The sequence below is a fragment of the Macrobrachium rosenbergii genome, chromosome 9, assembly GCF_040412425.1.
Source record: "Macrobrachium rosenbergii isolate ZJJX-2024 chromosome 9, ASM4041242v1, whole genome shotgun sequence".
Lineage (NCBI taxonomy): Eukaryota > Metazoa > Arthropoda > Malacostraca > Decapoda > Palaemonidae > Macrobrachium > Macrobrachium rosenbergii.
In genome coordinates, this window is record NC_089749.1 from 15,885,162 (window position 1) to 15,907,762 (window position 22,601).

The 22,601-nt window shown below is 37.5% G+C and overlaps 1 protein-coding gene across 6 annotated transcripts in view; it reads left to right on the forward strand.

Annotated features, from left to right (window-relative positions):
* Nrg (Neuroglian) overlaps nt 1-22,601 on the forward strand; it is a 350,034-nt gene that overhangs the window by 174 nt on the left and 327,259 nt on the right. For 5 of the 6 annotated variants that reach the window (XM_067108466.1, XM_067108465.1, XM_067108468.1 and 2 more), the window contains exon 1: nt 1-15. This exon is cut by the window's left edge. The gene's annotated coding sequence lies outside the window, so the exon portion shown is untranslated. Of the gene's footprint in view, nt 16-9,458; nt 9,608-22,601 lie in introns of those variants that run through there. The other variant, XM_067108467.1, reaches the window with a different exon arrangement.

A 22,601-nucleotide genomic window follows, 5' to 3' on the forward strand; every position in this document is an offset into this window, starting at 1 on the left:
CTATAACCACAGAAGGTGAATATGTGTTTTCAGCGTTCAATTTAGGGGAATTTTTATTGTTGGTACTTGCTGGAAGCGGCCAGTCCCTCCCTGGCGTCCGTTGGAAGAGGAAGAAGGTCCGCGCTGGAACACAGTCTTCAAAGGGAATGCTTTGCTTTTTTTCTTTGCATTCGAAGTGTATCAAGCACTGTGGCAGTTGCCTTCACTTATTCTAAGTGATGGCTATTTTAATCTGTTACTTAGGAGTGCATGGAATACACTTCGTTAAGTCATTCATGAAAGTTGATGATCATGACGGGGAAGCACGACGTATTGAATGTAAACTAGAAACCTGTTTACCTTCACGCAGCGGAATGGCCTGGCTGTTATTCACTTATTTATTTCTTTATTTTGTTTTTATTTATTTCATTAGTTTTCCTAAAATCCTGGAAAACGTCACGCTGTTGTTATATCCGTCTACGACAGTCCAAGGTCTTCCGACTGGGCGAAAATTGCACAACGTTAGACGGTGGTTTTAAGGGGGTTACGTCTATTTGCCACCCCCCACTAAATGCTTACCTGGTCTCCCCCCCTCCCCTTCCCTTTACCTATTTCGTGTCCCCCCCATCTTCCTCCTCTCCTCCCATCCGTCCTCCCCCCACCCCCCACACACACTTACCTGTCGTCCACTGAGTCATCATCCCTGTCTGTAGCCGTTGCTTTTGCTTCGCCAGAAATCGTTACTAAACGACTTCCTCCCATATTTTTTTGGGGGGGTGGTCCGATATATTTGTCGACCTTTCTTTTTATTTATTTTTGTTCCGATGTATCTTTCGATCACTATTTATATTGGTCCAATATGTATTTCGACCGTTTTTTATGGTCCGATGTATCTGTCGACCTTTTTCTTATGGACCGATGTATCTGTCGACCTTTTTTTTTATTTGGTTGCTGGACTCCCATAAGGAATCATGGACTGTGGTATCGTATGCTGTCCAGTTAGACAGTGAGGCCCATACAGCTTACGTTTTCGTTCGTATTTGTTTTTTTTTTTCAACGGACTTTTGTTTGAAGCTCATCCCGTTGTCGTTTGGACTGTATAGTTTCATGTAGACCACTGGATAGTTTCACGTAGGCTTATGGACTTGATATACAGTGCTTAAAATTTATACTGAACTCATATTGAATAACCTATAGCATATCAGCCCCAAAGTTAGGTCGGTTCAAGTTAGATTATTAAGCTACTTTAGGCCTGTTTGTCATGAAAAAAAAAATATGTATTTATATAAACGTATATATATATATATATATATGAAACGTGAATCAGAAGTTAAACCACACAGACTCTTCATATAATACTGAGGAACAGCTTAAGAAATATGAAATTACATTAGTTGCTGAGTTTCCATCGAATATAGGTTATGCCTTGAATATTTAAAAGTTTTCACTGCCCACCATTTGTATCAGTTATGGTGGTACGCCTTGATTGATTTAATTAGTCGAGACCTTCCAGCTGATGCATTTTTACTGGTGCTGTATTTTGCCAGGCGTTGTTTATTGCAGATACACAAAAGTGGAGTTCGTTTATTACCAGTTTTGACTGCTGATCATATATACGTTTCTAGCCGAGACCTTGAAATGTGGCCTGACCTAATGGAACATACTCTTCAATATGTACCTAAAATGACCTTTTATTATTTCGTTGTTTGTTAGGTTGCTTCTGACCATTACAAAGGCGTAGGTAGTCTCCTGTTGTTTTTCAGCAGTGTTGTATGACATTCATATTAGTTGTATCGGCCTATTTTTTATTCAGCTCGTTTTTAAAGTGGCCAAAGTCATCGCTTATGAAATCACGGTTGACGTGGGTGTGGCTAAGCCTTATAGTTCAAAATCGTTTCAACTTAAGGTAGACATAGTCACAGTTGAATATATTTAGTTGTAATGCGTAGCGTTTCCCTCGCCTGGATGTGACATCTTATATATTGTATGCTAAGTTTGCCCAAACATTCGACTATCATTATGTAGGAGAAGCCTAACGTGGGCTAACAGTGGTGCAATATCCCACAACTCCCGGGGCGGTCTAGTCCTACTCCCGATTTTTCCGGCCTGGTAAAAAGGCCTCGGATAATAGCTGTCACGGAATATTCTCTGCTTAATTGATGGCAACCATTACACAATAAATGTTTCACAATTTTACCTTCTCTTTGAATGATACAAATTTCCTTTGGTTCCCATGTCTTGGTGTGCGCTGAAAGGAACTTCAGAATGAATGTGGACTTGGCGTAGAGACGTCACGGTTGCGTCACACGTCCAGTGCAAATGTTTTACAACGACTGAATTTGATGCCATCAGTCACTTTTATGTTCAGTTTTTCTTGGAGGAATGTGGTTTACTTGTAATAACAGTGCGTATTCCTTAAAAGTGACCAAGTCAATTTTCGTGTTTCTGCAAATGCACAGCTTGTGTGGTGGAGGTTATCATTGGACGCGTCGTTACGCCATGCGTCAGTTTCAAACTGATGGTTCCCAAATGCCGTATCCTGTCACTTGCTACGGTATCCTTGATACAAGTCCGTCATTGTCGATGGAACTACATCTGGTCCAGGCTTTTGAGTACTTGACCGTTTTCTCCATCCAATTGTCATGCAATCACAACCGTAGTTTTCATTTTTTCTTTATTTATTGAGATTTTACAACAGTCCGTACTGAGGTTCCGCATATTTCATTGCTACTTTTATTCCTGTTACACGAAGCAGAGCTCGTCACAGTGACTTTAAGGTGAAATATATATATATATATATATATATATATATATATATATATATATATATATATATATATATATATATATATATATATATATATATATATATATATATATCCCGCAATATTTCTGTATTTTTCCAACTTGCTGTGCTGGTTATATGTAGCCTAAATGTTTTTGTTTTGCAATTAACCGTTATGTGCTAGTCTTTTTGTCTATTTTCTCTTTACACATATGCGCATATAGAATATTAGGAATAATAATTAATGTGAAAAGTGATTTCATATATAATCCTCGTTGCATAGCATTACGGTTCACATTCCTTCAGAAGAAAACTTGCAAGACACATTGACTGGGCAGAATTCGTTCTCGCATGCTGGTGTTAAAATGTAAGCTATAATTTCTTCTCCTTCCCGTTGCATGCATTAAATGGCTCTTTGGCATCAAATACTCATCGTGCAGAGGCGAGGTCACGGATCACACGCCCATTTTAGCGTCCGAAGTAATATTGCATGGAGTTTGAGGCAACAGAGTCTTGCAGTTGAGGTAGGCTTAGCCCCATGACCCTTATGTATTGGCCGAGTAGAGCTAACTCCGCCCACTACAGCAGCAGCTGCTGTTGGGAATTTTATAAACCGATATCATATACATGCAAGAATTTCTCGGAGGGTTTTTGGTGTATTTTTAGACAGCAGGTCCCCATTTTTAGTTTTCTGTAAAAGAAAACTATTCCGCCGGCTTTTTACTGAGGCTAGAGGGCTGCAAATTGCTATGTTGATCATCAACCCTCCAATCATCAAACATACAAAATTGCAGCCCTCTAGCCTCAGTAGTTTTTATCTTAAGTTTAAATTTAGCCATGATCGTGCTTCTGGCAACTGTATAGGACAGGCCACCACCAGGCCGTGGTTAAAGTTTCATGGGCAGCAGCTCATACAGCATTATACCGAGACCACCGAAAGATAGATCTATTTTCGGTGGCCTTGATTATACGCTGCACTGAAAGCTCGATTGCTCCGAAGAAACTTCTGCGCATTTTTTACTTGTTTTTTCCTGTTTACATTTTTGCTCTACTGGTCAAGCCTCTCTCTCTCTCTCTCTCTCTCTCTCTCTCTCTCTCTCTCTCTCTCTCTCTCTCTCTCTCTCTCTCTTCCCAGAATCTTTAGGCTCTCCTGGTGTCTTCTCTCTCTCTCTCTCTCTCTCTCTCTCTCTCTCTCTCTCTCTCTCTCTCTCAGAATCTTAGGCTCTCCTGGTGTCTTCTCTCTCTCTCTCTCTCTCTCTCTCTTAGGCTCTCCTCTTCTCTCTCTCTCTCTCTCTCAGAATCTTAGGCTCTCCTGGTGTCTTCTCTCTCTCTCTCTCTCTCTCTCTCTCTCTCTCTCTCTCTCTCTCTCTCTCCAGAATCTTAGGCTCTCTATGTCTTCTCTCTCTCTCTCTCTCTCTCTCCAGAATCTTTAGGCTCTACTGGTGTCTTGTCGTTAATGTCAGATCCCCTTTCTCCTCTTTAACTTTCTGTCGTGAGAAATGTCTGTCCCAGAAGGTTGACGACCTTTGATCCGTCTGTGTTGAAAGTCCAGTTACTCTGGTCATGAGGCGTTGCTTTCATTCGGGCTTGTTGGCGAAGAATGGTACTAATTGTGAAAGCCTTTTTTTCGACTGCCTATTATTCACTTGGAACTTATTTTGGTTGTGGCTTGCTTAACAGATGGTGATTTAGGCGTATGTTCGATAAAATGGAGTTGTTTTTATGTTTCTTAAAATTTAGTGTGAGGACTCAAGGTTTTTTTAACTGTTATATACTTTGAATTTATAGTAATTGTGGCTTATTTAAGGGATGGTGACTTAGGCCTATGTTTAATAAAAAAAGAATGTCAGAGTTTCATCAAATTGGGTATGGTAGTGGGTCATACTTGTTTATTATGTATATGAACTAAAAATATTCAATGAGAAAATAAAAGATTGCTCTGAGATCGAGCGACACGGGTATTGTGTTTGTGATGTTGTTTTTGTTATTATTGTTGGTGTTGTCAGTTACGTGTAATATCTTCCTTCGTTCCCGTTTACATTTTGGTATCAACCTGGTAACGATTTTGAGCTGCCATTTTTCATTAAGATTTTTCTTTTATTGAAGAACTGTGGTTCCAAAGCTAATATTTTAGCCGTCTTCTGTTACAAGTACCTTGATGCTGCGCCCACATTTATTGAAGTGGTGAGGATTTCTCTTGTATGACTCAACCCTTATGGGCAACTGTTTGTGTGAATTTTTCCTTGTTCTGCTCTCACAGCAATAGAGGAGACATCCTTGTGAGGCAAAAATTTGAGTTCAGAGTTTGCATAGTCAAGTTCACTATTGCCAAAAATAGATGGGACTTATTTTGGTAAAATAAAAATAAAAAAAAATACTGGTTCCCTTCAAGCGCCGAAAGCCCTTTCTGGTTCAAACATTCAGAAGTCCTTAATCGTAGCTTTCGTAATACAATTGTATTAGGCCTAAATTGTTCCTGTCTGTCCCATATTTAGGCCACATGAATTGAATGTTGAAATGAGATACTGGTAAAGGAGAAGAGTGGAACGAAAGAACAATTTTGTCAGTACATGTTTGAATGTGAACCACGAGGTCACATAGGCCTACAGCTCGTGCGACACGTGTTATTTAGTACTCCATAAATATTCTCTCTCTCTCTCTCTCTCTCTCTCTCTCTCTGTGTGTGTGTGTGTGTGTGTGTGTGTGAACATGGATTTCGAGAGCCGTTGACGATCCCTTATGGTCGTTATTAAAAACCATCATCTAATGGTTAAAATCGACCCCATATCGTCACCCCTCCCCAAGTAACGATCTCCCCTCATGTCAATTCCCCCTCCCCTCTCCCTTCCCCTCTCCCACCCACCCAACCTACTCCTTCCCCACGTATGTCAGATGTTTTATGTCTTCCCTTACCATTAAAAGGACTCGAGAGGGACAAATTACTGTTTGATCAATCGATGAGTAATTATTGTTCCGCCGGAGGTTTTGCTTAAACGTCGCGCCTGAGTGTAAATGAGTTTCTCATATGCCATGTTTAAATGCCTCGGTGTTTGTGTGTGTGTATGTTTGTTTGTACTGTATCTGTTTATGTGCATTGTCTTTGAAGTTGTTTATGGGATGTAAACGCGTAATTTGTGGAAACAGCCGATATGAAAGTTGGCTTTGTATTGAACTATTGTGGTATATTTAAGCTACACGTAGGCTTCATAGTTTGAAATGGTGTGGTGTCTTAGGCTTATATGTTGTAAATTTTTAGCCCTAGACGCTTATACAGAATTCTTGGTATTAAATTCCCCTCATACATAGAGCATCTAAATTTGTTGCGTATTATTGTTTTATTTGCACGTATGGCTTCGTAGTATGAAATAGCGTGGTGTCTTAGGCTTGTATGCTGTGAATTTGTAGTCTTATGAGCCTATACAGAACTCTTAGTATTAAATTCTCGATGTAGTACACCGAACTTCTGATTCACAAAGCTATTTTTGAAAATCCTTTCAGCCACTGGTATCCCCGTTTTAAAATGTTGGCAAGGGACGGTGCTGACAACCATAATGCTTCATAATGCTTTTGATTATTCCTTTCTTCGCGTGGCGTTTTGCAATGACAATGTTACAAGGATGCCACTCATGTTATGGTAGTGGTAAGACTTCTAATTGCAACGGTAACGATGTCAGCTAAGTGTTGCAACGCATTCCAGTTGTTGCAATATCGCTGTGCTGTATTTTATTTTCCAGCTTGCACTGTAAATTGAAATATGTCGTTATTATATTAGTTTATTTATTCCACGTGAATTGTGTTAAAATGACCCCCCTGGATTTCCTTATTCGCAGTGCTGATATTCAAGTGGTTATTATTTTACCGGCTTCTGCTGTTGATTACGAGGCTGTGTTCTCATAGTGTCGTGAATATAATTGTACGCAGTTTCATACCTTCATGCCTGTGCACGAATCGGTTTAATTGTCTTCGTTGGACAATATGAGATTATCACTCTAAAACTTTTATTTTCTTTTACGAGACTTTTTTTTTTTTTTAGCCTACTGTTCTTTGTTTGTTGCGTCTTCGTAATTTTTTTCTGTTTGTTTTGTATTTTGTTTTTATTGAATTCTCTTCCCCTCTCTCTCTCTCTCTCTCTCTCTCTCTCTCTTCTCTCTCTCTCTCTCTCTCTCAAGAATGGAAACCATCATCTCTTTTGATGGCCAACGTAGCTTTGGTTAAAGGCGAATCCTCATAGAGTCACTCGAGAAGAAGTCTTTATGATAAAAAGCTCAACTCTGTTGACCCACTTTACTCCACAATATTTATTTTTCTCTTTGAAGACCGTCACCATAAAGAAGCGTATTGTACTTGTAAACAGTTTGTTAGTATTGGCTCAGGAGAAGTCAGACGATACTCTTGGTTGTGGCCTTTGTTGATTGTTAACTTTCAGGTAACTTGAAAAGGAAAAGTTTATTGGTCATAATTAGCGTCAGATCAGTTGACTTTTTTGTGGTGTGTCTCGTACGCGCTGAAGGGAGTTGGCTGTGCTGTTTCCTTGTACTTTGGAAAGAGCTCTTATTGCAGTTCTTATTGCAGCGTGAGTATAGTATTGCTTCTCGTATTTGAAAGGTTAATTGACATTTTTTCTCTCGTCTGTGGAAGTTACGGTAATTTACTGTGATGTTTCTTATGTGAAAGGTAAGTAACGGGGCTTTACATATATAGAAGGTTATGTAGAGTGGTGTTTTTAGGACGGTGAAAAGTAATTACAATTACGTTGCTCGTATAAGGGAGGTAGTTCGTTTTAAAGGGTAATAAACGGTGGTCTTTATCTCATGTGGTAGGTAATTCACAGTGCTGTTTTTCATGTGTGGTAGCGTCATATATGGAGTTGTTCTTTGTACATGGAGGGCAATCAACATTGCTGCTTCTCCCACGTGGAGAGTCATATAGCCTATACAGAGAGTGTGTCTTCTTTTGCGAAAGGTTAATTACCAGTACTCTTTCACCTGCATTGCTCCTTGGTATTGCTGGAAGAGATCTTAGTGTCATTTCTCGGAGTTTGATAGAAGATCTTCCGTAAACGGAGGGAAAAAATGGAGAAAAGAATAGTTCTTGTCTTTAAGGTACGGTATGTGAAAACTTTGAGCACTTCCTTTTTGTGCCAGTAAATGTTTTAAAAGAATTTATTACTGTAGTTGTGTCTTGTTTAGTGTGTGTGTATATATATATATATATATATATATATATATATATAGATATATATATAGATTAGATTAGATTGAGTATAATTGTTTAGCATTTAATTCTGTATGTATATATAAATTATATATATATATATATATATATATATATATATATATATATATATATATATATATATATATATATATATATAGATATATAGAGAGAGAGAGAGAGAGAGAGAGAGAGAGAGATAATTGTTTAGATCATATAATTGTTTAGCATTTAATTCTGTGGGTACGGTGTTATTGAAAGCAGTTTTGATTCAACTTTTTTTTTTTTTCTTTTCATACCTAATCTGATTCACAATATCGTTTTTACTCCGTAGGGTTTCCTCTGCAAGCATTAATGCGGGAAGAAGATTACAGGATTCTATTTTGTATAATATAAATGATCTGTCATATCGTTTTGGATGTATTTTTTTCTTTCTTGCCTCTTTTCAGTAATATTCATTTGACATTTGACATGCGACATGACCTTTTGCGCGATTGCTGCTTAAATAATAAGTCAGTGGTATATATTTTTTATATTTCCATCTGGCTATTTCGGAGAACGAATTGTTCGCTGTTTGATGTGTATCTTCTCTTTGTGTTCTCTTTTTGTTGCTATTTCCTTTTTAGCGTTTGGTATTTTCGCCTTTTGATATGGAAGTCGCGCATAATTCTGTGTGCTTTTTGTTTGATCCCAGCATATTAAATATCCATCGTTCACTTTTTAGTATTCTCATCGTACTTTGCATGCTAGAGCGAATTCTCTTTTATGTTTCATCATACTAGATGCAAATGAGATCGTCCAAGAAATGGAAGAACCCCCCAGATATTTAATAGCCAGTGATGGTAAGACACAATAGTTTTATTTCCGAGGGATATATTTCGTGTTTCGTCATGTGACGACTGTGCTGAACGTAGGCGATACCCAGGAAGTGAGTCATGGCAGCATTGCTTGTGAAACGTATTTGGATTCTGTACTATTTTGGGATGGATCCTTTTTGTCTGTTGTTGTTGAAGCTTTTCGTCCGCAGCTGGTGCCTCATATATATATATATATATATGTATATATATATTATATATATAATACACATATATATATATATATATATATATATATATATATATATATATATATATGTATGTATGTATATATATGTATTTATGTTTAGAACTGTCAGAGCATAACTCCTCCTTTTTAAGACCTCTGAAGGACGTTTCCACAATCCACTGTGAGAGTGTGCGGATCATATCTTGTGTACGTATTGATGTTGGTACGCAGTTTCCAGATTTAGTGAGTGCAACTCATACATTTTCCTGTCAGCTGCAGTTGGTATCATTCCTGTCCCGTTGTCGTTGTAAAGTCTCACAAAGAATTCGTTGCTTGCTTACGTTTCCTGTTGCTTTTTTTTTTTTGTGGATGCCAAAACGTTCTCAACAGAGACTGAATATACGTTTAGGATACTTCCCTAACTCACTCGCAAAGCATCAGCAGTCAGTTCGTCTGCCAGACCTCATCACGACTACGTAGCTCCGGTTCTTCGTGTTCGGAAGACGAGATTTAAAGTTTAGTATTAGAATTTTTTTAGGTGGTATCGTTTGCACCCTCGGTAAGATCGACGTTGTCTGTAAACAAGTGAGTTTATTTTTTTTCAGTTCTTTGTTGTTCCCTGACTTTTGCCTTTGCTAGGATTTCGCCTTTTTGTTAGTCGCCTTGTTTTTACGCTGAGATTTTACTTTACTACACGTTGAATCCTTTCCATTTTTTTATTTATCTTTTAACAGTCATATTTTTGTGATAATGGACTTTTCTTATGCTGTGCTTTGTTATATAATATCTCCTTTATCCGTGGTGTTGTACGAGATTTTACTTTATTACACGTTCAATCCTTTCCTACTTTTTGTATTTATCTGTTAATAGTCATATTTTTGTGATAATGGGAGAGCTTTTATGCCGTGCACTGTTCTATAATATCTCCTGTATTCATGGTGTAGTACGATATTTTACTTTGCTACACGTTGGATCCTTAAATTTATCTTTTAATAGTAATATTTTTGTGACAGTGGGCGAGTTTTTATGCTGTGCTTTGTCTTATAATATCTCCACTATTCATGGTGTTCTCTCAGTGTGTTTGTGTTTTGTGGATTTGTTGGCAGATGACGCGACGAGTGATGTGTGGCCTTTCACGAAAAATATACCGAAGGTGGCGCTCGTGGCTGGCAACAAGTGATTCGGTTTTGAGGGAGATCGAAATGTCACTTTTGGGGACAGATCTTGAAGGGCGGGGGAGGGAGGAGGGGATGGGGTTGGATTGCTTATTTTGTTTGGCCTTCCAAGAGGTCGTCATATTCGAATGATGTAGGCCTATTTGACCTTTCTTTCGTTATTTTTGTTGTCTTACCTTGATGGCTGTATTACGGGAAGGTTTTTTGTATTTATTTTTGAAGGACAGTAGAAACGCTCTCGTATGGAGAGCTTTCACAGTGAACTATTAATGATCGAATTGCATCACTTTGTTTGGTTTGAATCCTTGCCACGTACTTGTTACTTGGTCTTACCTTGTATCATATTTAAAGTCGAATATAGGTATTAAAACCTTTAAAGTGTGCATGTTTATAGGTGGCCTAGCATAAACTTCCAGTGTTTTTAATCAGCTAGAATATTTTTTTTTATTTAAAGAGTACATCGTCATCCAGCATCACCATTACGATCAAGGTAGTAATCGACCGTCCATCACTAGTGACACTTTAATTATGAACTCCTCTCCCCCGGCGTGACCTTCTTAGAGGCCAATCGGAAGGGAAAGAAAACTAGGAGTTGGGAAAAAGGGGAAAGGAGGGACAAAGGCGTGAGGGGAAAATGGGCGTGGATGGGTGAGAGGGACCTTCGTGGGACCTCGGTGGGAGTGGTGGCGGAGATTTTAGGCGGCTAAAGGGCGGCTGCGGCGGAGGGACGGACACACACTCTCACACACACACATACACATGGACTCAGCTGAAGGAGTCATCTGGCGACGGGGCGGCGTCAAAGGGCAGAATCAATACCCCTCTGGATCATGTTTCTATGGCCGCGATTGTCACACCCCCCTCCCCCTCCTCCCTTTTCCCCCTCCTCCCTCTTCCCCTCCCTCGTCCCCTGCTTTACCCCTTCAGGAAGATCGATATTCGAAAGATTTGGGTTTTGTCTTACATTTAAATGCGTGATTGTGGGTCTTTAGGGTATGGGGATGGTTTCGGCCACGTGGTCCCACGTGTCTTTCCTCTCTCCCACTTTTATTATTAATTTTTTTTTTTTTGTTATTCCTCCTCTTTAAGAAGGGGACAGCAGCTGGTGAGGAAGGATAGCGGTATTAAGGGGAAGGGGTGGGGGAAGTTAGTTGTGGTTCCGCCATAGACAGATGGGAGCCTTTCGATCGACCCATAGGTTCTCTGGGTTGATTGTTTACTTTCCAGTGACTTACCTTACATGATGGTCCACTTTGAGGGGAGGGCCTGTTGTTACTCGTTTTTGACACTCGTGCTGTGGCGTATTCCCACGTATACGTGTAGCCTATGTGCTTATGTGTGTGTATATAATATATTATGTATATATTTATATAATTATGTATACATATACAGTATATGTATGTATATACTCTATACTGTATGTATACATAATTATAATATACATATATACACACACATATATGTAATATATATATATATATATATATATATATATATATATATATATATATATATATATATATGTGTGTGTGTGTATGTAGAATGTATGTACAATATATATAGTGGTAGCAGTCATAAAGCCTGCAACCTAATTTATAAGCTATATACATAGGTCCGTGGCTGTAAAGAATGCAAATTGGTCAGTGTCTTTATGATTAATTTTTAATTTTAGCAGTTGAATCACTGAATTTAAAATTAGACTTATTTAAAACTTGTTCTTGCCTTTAGGTAATAGCTGCTCTCCCAGAAGGCGAAGATGTCACAGGTATTCTTTAACCTTGGCTGGACCATTACTGCCTGCTTTCACGACATGCTTTGATCTTGAGGTAATAGGATTATCTCTCTCTCTCTCTCTCTCGCGGGCAAGATGACGGGATGTCATTGGCAGAGTTTTTCCAGGATTGGGCCAGAAAGCGAAAAATTGAGGTCCGCTGTTAGATGAGAATTGAAAATTTCATGTCTTCATGAAATCTCTCTCTCTCTCTCTCTCTCTCTCTCTCTCTCTCTCTCTCTCTCTCTCTCTCTCTCTCTCTCTCTCTCTCTCTCTCTCTCTGGCCGAATAGATAAACTACAGATCAGTACTTTCAGGCATTAGTTAAAAAGAAATTGGAAAGTTGCGTGATTTTTTCTCTGTAGCTGAAAAAACTAGTAGCATCGAGCATTTACAAAATCAAAGAGCGGTTGGCTTCAGTCATTAATACTGGAAACATTTCCCCATGAGTTTCGTCACAATCATAGAACTGGCTTCAGATATTCTTTACTGCCTCAGAACTCCGGAAGAGTTTACTATGTTGCATCTCAATCTTCACAGATCAATAAGTAAACATTCTTTGAAGCATATGAGTTAGGCAGTTTCTTGGATATTCTACTGGACTAGCCAAGGATACGACACTTTATGTATGTAGTTCCAGAAATCAGGTCCTATATTAACAGCCTCGGTATTCAGTTCGGAAAATCTGGTCCCACAGTAACACTGTATGTGATTCTGAAAAATCAGATCCCACAATAAAAACTGTGTGCAATTCCAAAGATCAGGTCTTACAGCCAAGCCCTCATAGTGAAGGGTCCCAATGAGGTAAACCCTCTACTTCTGAAGGGTGGAACCGATCAGAAAATCTCTTTAGTGTGTAGGTTGTATTTCTTTAGCAAATCCTCGTACATTTAGGGAACAGAAGCATTCAAAGAGTTCACTGATTGCTTATGAAGGTTTTAGTATTGTTTACTTTATGCAGAAAGAAACACAATCAAGCGAACATGTGCTTCAGCATCTGTTGCTTGCAAAGCTGCCTGTGAATGTTACGTTAACTGAAGGCTTTGTTCTAAGTGGGTGGTAAGGATATGCTACTGTACGTCTTGTGTTTCTCTCTCTCTCTCTCTCTCTCTCTCTCTCTCTCTCTCTCTCTCTCTCTCTCTCTCTCTCTCTCTCTCTCTCTCTCTCATTGCTTGCCATGTGATTAACTTGTTTGATCTAATTGTAAATTGTTGGATGTAGTTATATTGCTAGAGTCTGTGTCTCTCTCTCTCTCTCTCTCTCTGGATTGTCATGTGATTAACTTGTTTGGATCTAATTGTAAATTGTTAGATGTAGTTATATTGCTAGAGATGTAGTCTCTCTCTCTCTCTCTCTCTCTCTCTCTCTCTCTCTCTCTCTCTCTCTCTCTCTCTCTCTCTCTCTCTCTCTCTGGATTGTCATGTGATTAACTTGTTTGCATCTAATTTTAAGTTGTTAGAGATGTAGCCATTGATGCAGGGTAACTGAATGACATTATGCACATGTATCCTAGTAACGAGAAAAAGGGTATGACGAATAAATTTCTTTTTATTTTCTTAATTTCTTCCCAAATGAAGTCACTTGACATCCCGTGAGAATGCTGATTCACGTTGACATCCTGTAGGATTTTTTCATTTCGTTTTAGAAGTTCGCATTTTTTTTTTTTTTTGAGACATCCTCTCGAATTATTTCCTTTTAGAAATTTGCGCTTTCATTTTTAGGTATCCTGTGCGGATCTCCTTGGTTTAATTTTTATTTCATTTCTTTGTTTTCTTTTCCGGTGTCTTTAGAATAGTGACGTGCATGGTGTTACAATATTACGATCTTGTCCTACCCTAATTGCCCTGAGTTTCAACCGGATAGTGATAATGATGATCATTATAATGGTGATTCAGTTAATGTTAACGTCATTTGTTATTCAAGCCTGTTAGTAGGGTAACATTAAAAATAATGATAATAATGTATCTTTATGCTTTTATCAAGTTTTCTAGCAATCTTTCTGGTAATTTTTATGGTTTTAATACTGGCACGAAGATAATTAAAGTAAAGTGGAATGCAGATAATGGCACGAAGATAATTAAAGTAAAGTGGAATGCAGATAACGGCACGAAGATAATTAAAGTAAAGTGGAATGCAGCCTAATGATAATGCTAATGGTATTAAAACCACATCATATTATTTTGAAAGAAATATATTCAACTTTTCATTTTTTGTTAAAAGTCTCGAAGATATTCAAAGTAGAATGCAGCCTAATGATAACGGTATTAACACCACATCATATTATTTTGAAAAAATAAATATTCAACTTTTTTTGTGAGAAGTCTTGAAGAGGAATGCAGCTTAATGGTAATGGTAACATTATTAAAACCACATCATATAGGCTAAAATTTTTTTTTTCCTGCAAAAAGTCTCATTTTTCGTGTCACCTTTGAAAAGTTGCCGGGAGGAAATGATTTTTTAAAAGCAATTTCCGATGCTATTTAGTGTTGCGTTGTGGTCCATCAAATATTCGATATTGACTGCCCGCAAACATTTCATTTTTAGCAGTGCCACAATACGGACGTTTTAACATAGGCTTGTTGCTGAAATAATTTTATGTTGTGTGCTTTTGTGCGTATTCATGCAGGAATGCCGTTTGTAATTGATATATAAATAAATAATGTATATACACATACATATATTTATATACATTAATATACATATGAATATTTATATGTATATATATATATATATATATATATATATATATATATATATATAGAGAGAGAGAGAGAGAGAGAGAGAGAGAGAGAGAGAGAGAGAGAGAGAGAGAGAGAGAGGAGTGGAATTAGAGTATATATGCATAATATAATAATATATATATACATATGTATGTGTATATATATATATATATATATATATATATATATATATATATATATATATATATATATATATATATATATAAAGCATACACTCTACTAGGCTATATGAATTGATAATAAAGTAATGTAAAAATGACGACTTTACAACGGGAACTTGAAGAGGGTTGTCCATTACCACATCGACGACCTCAGACAGAAAAAGTCCGCTTGGTAACAGCGATAAAAAAAAAAAAAAAAAAAAAAACAACGTCTAGTATGCACAGTCTTTCTACTGTAATTTACTCTCGAGTCCACCTGGCACTGACAAACATGCTAATGGAACCTAGTATTGAGGGTCGATCTGGTCACTTCGGTTTCACTCGTCCTAATAATTACAAATAGAACTTGTTATTAATTGCGCGGTCTGACAGTTTTTTTTTTAATCGACCGAACTTCAAGGTCAACAGGCTAAGCTTCATCGACGTAGAATTATTCTCGGTCTCAGTGATTTGTAATTATTTGGGACGGAACTTAAGTAGGTTTTGCTGTTATCGGATTTCTGGCGGGCCCTCAAGAATGTAGTATTTGCATTTCCAAAATTATCTCGTTACCGTATTCAAGAATGATGTGTGTGTGTATGGCATATATATATATATATATATATATATATATATATATATATATATATATATATATATATATATATATATATATATGTATATATGTATATATATATATATATATATATATATATACATATATATATATATATACACTTTTAGAGGATGTTAATTTTTATTTAAAAACGAGACCATGCATGATTCTCGTATTTAACTTAATTTAGCAACTGTTCTATTTCTGTAAAGTCTTTTTAGAGAGAGAGAGAGAGAGAGAGAGAGAGAGTATGTTATGGTGTATTCTGTATCTTGATTATTCATAATAATATCCAAGTTAAAGGTGACCTCACATAAGAGAGAGAAGTCTGACTTTTACTCAGATTCGACTTGTTGCTTGGCTGCACTCTCTTTCTCATCTTGTTTTTATTTACGAAAGACTTATAATCTTTTATTTACGCATTTTTTTTTTTGCATTTTTGCATATCATTATCTCTCAATTTTAGACAATGTGTAAATGTCTCAAACCAGTCGAGATTAACAGTTCTTCTCTTATTTTTGTTCACGAACGACTTATAATGTTCTATTTACATGTTCTTTTTTAATTTTGGACATTATATCAATGTAGCCAATGCTAGAGTTGGAGGTTTTTTTTTTTTGGTGTCATCAATCTCAAGTCAGTAAAGTTTAAAAGTTGTTTTTTTTTCGTTCACGAATGACCTTTATCACTTATTATATAATTTTTTACTTACTAGTTTTCATATGATGTTTGCATATCATCACTTACATGTAAATTGGATCTGAAAATTGATATCTTGTCTTTCTGAATTTTAGACAACATAAAAGTGCAATAACTACATTTATATATATAGTCCAAAATCCAGAAAGATACGAGATCGTTATTTTCAAATTCACCTTCGAAATAAATAATGATATAAAAATGTTATAAAAACTGGCAAGTAAATGCTGAACTTGGAGCCTTTTTTATTTTATTTTTTTTTGTCATCCGTCTCAAGTCAGTAAAGTTTAACAGTTCCGAAATGTCAGGCGAAGGGGCTCCCGAAGGGAGGCGATAAATGGCATTCCTGCGAGGCTCGGTAATGAAAGAAGGCGAGAGTGGACTAGAGTTACGACCGTCGGAAGTTCTACGTCGACGACTCGGCCATCCTCGTCAGACAGCCGTAAAACGTTCCGGTATTCGTTGTAACTGCAGGACTCTCTTTTACCTCCTCCTCCTCCTCCTCCTCCTCCTCCTCCTCCTCCATTGCATTCCTGGCTTCCTGTTCCTCCACACATCCTTCTCCTTACCATTTGCTACCATGCCTTTTATGATCATTAGCTCCTGTGCCTGTTATTTTTAATTATTGTCTTTTATTTTCTTATTTAGTTTTCCGTTCTTCCCATTCTTTTCTTTCCTCCTACTCAGCATTAGCTTCCTTGTCACTTAATCCTCAGCTCTTTCTGTCTCCTCCTCCTCCTCCTCCTCCTCCTCCTCCTCCTCCTCCTCCTCCTCCTCCTCCTCCTCATTGCATTCCTGGTTTTTTGTTTCTCCACATATCCTTCTCCTTATCATTTGCTGCCATGTCTTTTATCATCGGTATCTCCCGTGCCTTTTTATTCTTTTTTATTTTCTCTTATTTTTATCCTCCTCCTCTTTTCCTTCCTCCTCCTCCTCATCTTCTCCCTCCTCCTCCTCATCTTCTTACCTCCTCCTCATCTTCTCCCTCCTCCTCCTCACCATAAACTTACCTGCATCATATTCTTCCTTCCTCCTCCTGCGCTCTCCTAACCATTATAGCTTCCGTGCTTCCTATTCCACCCTCCTCCTCCTCCTCCTCCTCCTCCTCCTCCTCCTCCTCCTCCTCCTCCTCCTCCTCCTCCTCCTCCTCCGATCTCCATGCCATAAGCTTCCCTGCCTCCTATATCTCGTCCTCCTCGGCATTCGTCTCCCCTACGCCCTCATGCCAAAGGTGGGGGATGTGGAAAGGGTGGAATAGAAAGGGTTACCTTGGAGTGGGCAAAAGCGTGCGTGCGTACGTGTGGCTTCTGCCTTCCTCTGGCTTTGCCGGTTCCCCCCTCCCCCCTCCTTTTCATTCTCAGGATTGGGTTGTTCTTTTTAAATAAGTTTTCTGTGTTTTTATGATATATAGGTATTATTGGTTTGCGTTTTGTTTGTTCTAACACAAATGCTGGTGTTATCAGAAGCCTTGTATATTTTGTATTTCATGTTAATCACAAAGGAGACTTGAGATCCGGTAATAGATGAATATATATTTTGTATTTTATATGTTATAATAGATATATATATTTGTACAAATATATATGTATATGAGTATCCATATAACAGATGAATTTATATATATATATATATATATATATATATATATATATATATATATATATATATATATATATATATATATATATATATGTGTATATATATATATATATATATATATGTATGTATATATATATATATATATATATATATATATATATATATATATATATATATATATATATAAATGTATATATATTTAGATATATGTTATATATTTATATTATATATATATATATACATATATATATATATATATATATATGTATGTACGTATATGTATTTATATGTATATATATGTGTGTATATAATGCATTTCAAAGTCTTGAAATCTGCCTGAAACCTCTTCCTGATTATTGCAAAAAAATGATCTGGGTAAGTCATCTGGCGGGTTGGCGAGCTCTCGTTTTAATTTGACGAGAATTATTTATATGATAGGAATTAATCCTGCTTGGAAAAAGATAGTGTGATAATGGAGCTTTGCGGCGAAAGCGATAGATTTTTAATATTGCAAAGTATTTCAAATGTCAGATTTATAAATGGGAGATGCAGTCTTTCTCTGAGAGAAAATTGTGAAAAATAATAATGGTTCGTAAACGATAGAGGTTTTTAATGAGTAGTTTATATAATTTTCTTTTTATTATGGTGGGGTATTTCAGTCCACAGAATCGCGGTTTTCCTTCTTTATTCTTTTCTGTAAAGCAAAAAAAAAAAAAAAAAAGAAAACCGTTTACTAACCTCAAGATTCTCCATGTTTCTTTTACTCTTTTCTGTTAAGCAGAAAAAAGGCCCGTTTAGTAACCTCGAGATTCTCCATATTTTTCCTTTATTTTTTCTGCCAAGCAAAAAAAAAAAAAACCCCGTTTACTAACCTCGAGAGTCTATATATATTTCCTTTTATTTTTCCTAAGCAGAAAAAACCCGTTTAGTAACCTCGAGATTCTCCATATTTTTCCTTTATTTTTCCTGCTAAGCAGAAAAAAACCCGTTTACTAACCTCGAGGTTCTCCATAATTTTCCTTTATTTTTCCTGAAAAAAACTCCGTTTAGTAACCGAGATTTTATATATTTTTCCTTTATTCTTTTTTGTTAAGCAAAAAAAAAAAAACTGTTTACTAGCCTCGAGATTCTCCATATTTTTCCAGTATTTTTTTCTGCTAAGTAGAAAAAAAACCCCGTTCACTTACCTCGAGATTCTATATATTTTTCCTATATTCTTTTTTGTCAAAAAGAACCCCCGTTTACTAACCTCGAGATGCTCCATATTTTTCCTTTATTTTTTTCTGCTAAGTAGAAAAAACCCGTTTACTAACCTCGAGATTCTCCATATTTTTCCTTTATTTTTTCTGCTAAGCAAAAAAAAAAAAAAAAACCGATTACTAACCCCGACATTCTCCATATTTTTCCTTTATTTTTCCTGCTAGGCAAAAAAAAAAACCCCGTTTACTAACCTCGAGATTCTCCATATTTTTCCTTTATTTTTTCGTTAAGAAAAAAAAAACCCGTTTGCTAACCTCGAGAGACTTCTCAGCTCAGATACAAAGATTCCAATGTGGTTCAGTGGGAGTATCGTATCTTCTTCCCCCCCTCGACAGAAATAGGTTTTATGAATACCTTATCTCCCCCTCCCACCCCCTCCTGTGGTTGGGATAGGGAAATGTGACCCTTTTCCCCTCCCACGTAGGATTTTCGAAGCAGTGTTGCCAGATCGGGTCAGAGTTGAAACCTGCTGATATTGAGGTCATATTTTCATTCCCAGTGCAAAGGGTTTTCCGCCAGTCAGTTTTTGTCGAGGATGATAAATGTAGTTTCATTTTGTCCCGGTTGTCACTTAGAATTTATTTTGTGCGGGGGGAGGGAACTACCCCTCTTCTCCATATAATTTTTGTTTACCGGACTGACGTAAGAAACAGGATTAATTTTTACATATTCTGTGAAATGTTGAATTTTAGATCCATGGCCCCTGTGGACTTCTCCGTATGAGTAGGGTTCATTTTCTTAATAATAATAATAATAATAATAATAACAATATTAACTCTTCAGTTCTGCAAATGGAAGATTGAATTTCAAGTCAGTAGCCTTGTAAACTTGTTCCGTATGAATAGGGTTTGTCTTCTGAATAATAATAATTTTCTGAATAATAATGAAAGTAACAATTGATGACAAAGAAATTGGGCATTTTTTCAACTTTGAACTTTGCCAGCGCTACGTGCTTATTTGCTGTAACTGAATTCTTTCATAGTTGAGTTCTGGCAACACTGCATGTTCACCTCTGTGATCGAGACTTATCTTTACGTTCACGAAAATATCGGAAACATTTTCAGGCCGTTGGATTTTAGCGCCTTCGTAACGCTTCATCGCGTGGCTGCGTTCCGGCCGAGGGTTAAGAGCTCAGAGGGTTACCTCTCAGAGCGTCATATCTCAGAGGGTTACCTCGGATGGGTAGGTGTTACTGCGATTTATACACCCTCGGCTCTACTTTCTCTCTCTCTCCCCTCTCCGCGCGTCATTTTTATCATCGCTTTTCTCCGTTTCTTATCGCCTTCCGCGAGATCCCGATGAGAAACGGGCATATAACTCTTGACATTTTGTTCCGTGGCAGATGGGGGCGTCGGCGAGCTTTTTTTTTTTTTTTTTTAGCTCCATAAATAGCTGTAGTCGGTGGGATCCCGAAAGTGAAAGTCTGTTTAGTTTAGGGGTGATGCAGGGATGTGTAGTAGTCGCGTGTTTGCGTAGGTTGGTTTTTCAGTTTGGGGTTGTCATTGCGGCTGATTACTGTTTTTGGTCTTTTTGTTCGAGTGTGCTAATGGTAGTCTTTTTTGCGCGTGTAATTTTGCTGTAAATGTCACACATTTAAGTCTAAATGCTTTATTCCTTGTACAGTTGGTAGTCTTTGTGCCTTTAATTTTGTTGCAAATGTCACATATTTAAGTCTAAATGCTTTATTCTTTGTGGTATAAACCATTCCTGAAACAAGATGTGATATTTATGAAAACATTGAAAATTCAGATGTGGATAATTACACTAAACTGCACTGCTCTGCACATAATGATGTGAAGGCTACTATATTAGTCGATGTCACATTTCGTCACCTGGTTTTGCACACAGGAGACAGAGATCAGTACGGCTACGTTGATACTCCTTTTTTTTTTTTTTTGGCACCTTATGCGTTTATCATCTTCACCTGCCTTGAAGCTGTAGCTGGGTATTTTTTCTTTACATTTCTGATCGGTCCGTGGTTTTTTTTCCGGGACTTGTTCTTTTTGCTAATTTTCTCTACTCTTCTTCCCCTTTCTCTTATCCATTCATTTCGAGGATGTGTCAAGTGTTCAGTTTTGCCATGTTCCATTCACTTGTTGTTTTAGCTTCTCAGGGCAATGGGTTCTAATGGTCTTGATTCCAGATGGAGTTTGTTTTTACTCTCTTTTGTTATTTTTGTGTTTTTTTTGTGTGAGACAAAGGAGTTTCCATAGTAGCCTAATTGACTTGTGATTTGGAGTTGCAGTTTAGATTTAGTTGTAACAAATCTGCTTTAGTTATTTTATACATTTAGTTAAAAACTTACTTTAGTCCTGTTTTTACGATAATTTTTTCCCATAGAGCTTGAGTTGATATTTTTATTTCATATTTTACTGGACACATTAAAGGATAATCATTCTGGAGTATCTTAAATCGAAGTTCCTTTCTTATTCTTCATGTTTTGAATCCAGGGAATTCTCAGTTTTCTAGAATTTTGAAAGAATAATCCTTGATAAGTTGGTACTTTGCCCAGCAAATGTATCTGTTATTTTCTCCATGTTTTTAAGAATTATAGTATAAAACTAATATATGCCATTTGTTGCCAAAGAACTTTCATATTGAGAATGCATACCTTTAGGAACTTCTAAGGGAGTGAAAATTCTCCAGTGTGGAAGCATCATTGCCCTTGATAACTCATATTAATATCTGTTTATTGAGTGCTGACGCTGTTATTATGAAAGAAACGATTATCACTTAAAGTTACATGACAGATGTGGAAAAGGCGATTGCATCATGACGGAGGTAGTCGAGTGGGAACTTTGTAATGGGGTGTAGGTTGGGTGGTACCTCTAGTGGAACCCATAATGGCGACTTGATTCCCCCATTATATCGGCGGTAAGGGGCTGTTACTTGCCTAGGGGCCGGTGTCTCTAGTCCCTCCCCCCTTTCCCCATCCCCACAGGGTCTAAAGTACTCAGACGAACGTCGCCGTTGTGTCTAGGCATAATTGCCGTGACAAATCGTCGAACTGGGACCTGGCTGTTGTGTGAAGGCGACGGAGGGGAAGGAAGGAGGAATTGCTAGCTAGCTTTCCCTTTCCAGTACTTTTTCTTGCCTGGAATGGAGTTGTAGTGTAGAGAGGAGGATAGGTTTCCCTTTCCAGTACCCTTTGTCTTTCCTGGAATGATGGATCTGGAGTGTAGTGAGGAGGATAGGTTTCCCTCTCCATTACCTTTGTCTGCCTAGAATGATGGAGTTGAAATTTAGCTAAAAGGAAAGGATAGGTTTCCCTTTCCAGAACCTTTGTCTTTCCTGGAATGATGGAGCTGGAGTGTAGCGAGGAGGATAGGTTCCCTCTCCATTACCTTTGTCTGCCTAGAATGATGGGGTTGAAATTTAGTTAGGAGGATAGGTTTCCCTTTCCAGCACCTCGGTTCCTGGAACGGTGGTAGGGGATGGAATGAATTGCGTTTACAGCAGATTCGGAGCCTTGAAATGTGTTACTTGGTTTTTCCTTTTCAACGCCTATAGAAGTGTTAGGAGGAAGTAGAAGTTTTAACTTTCCAGCACGTTCGGTGCCTGGAACAGTGTTACTACAA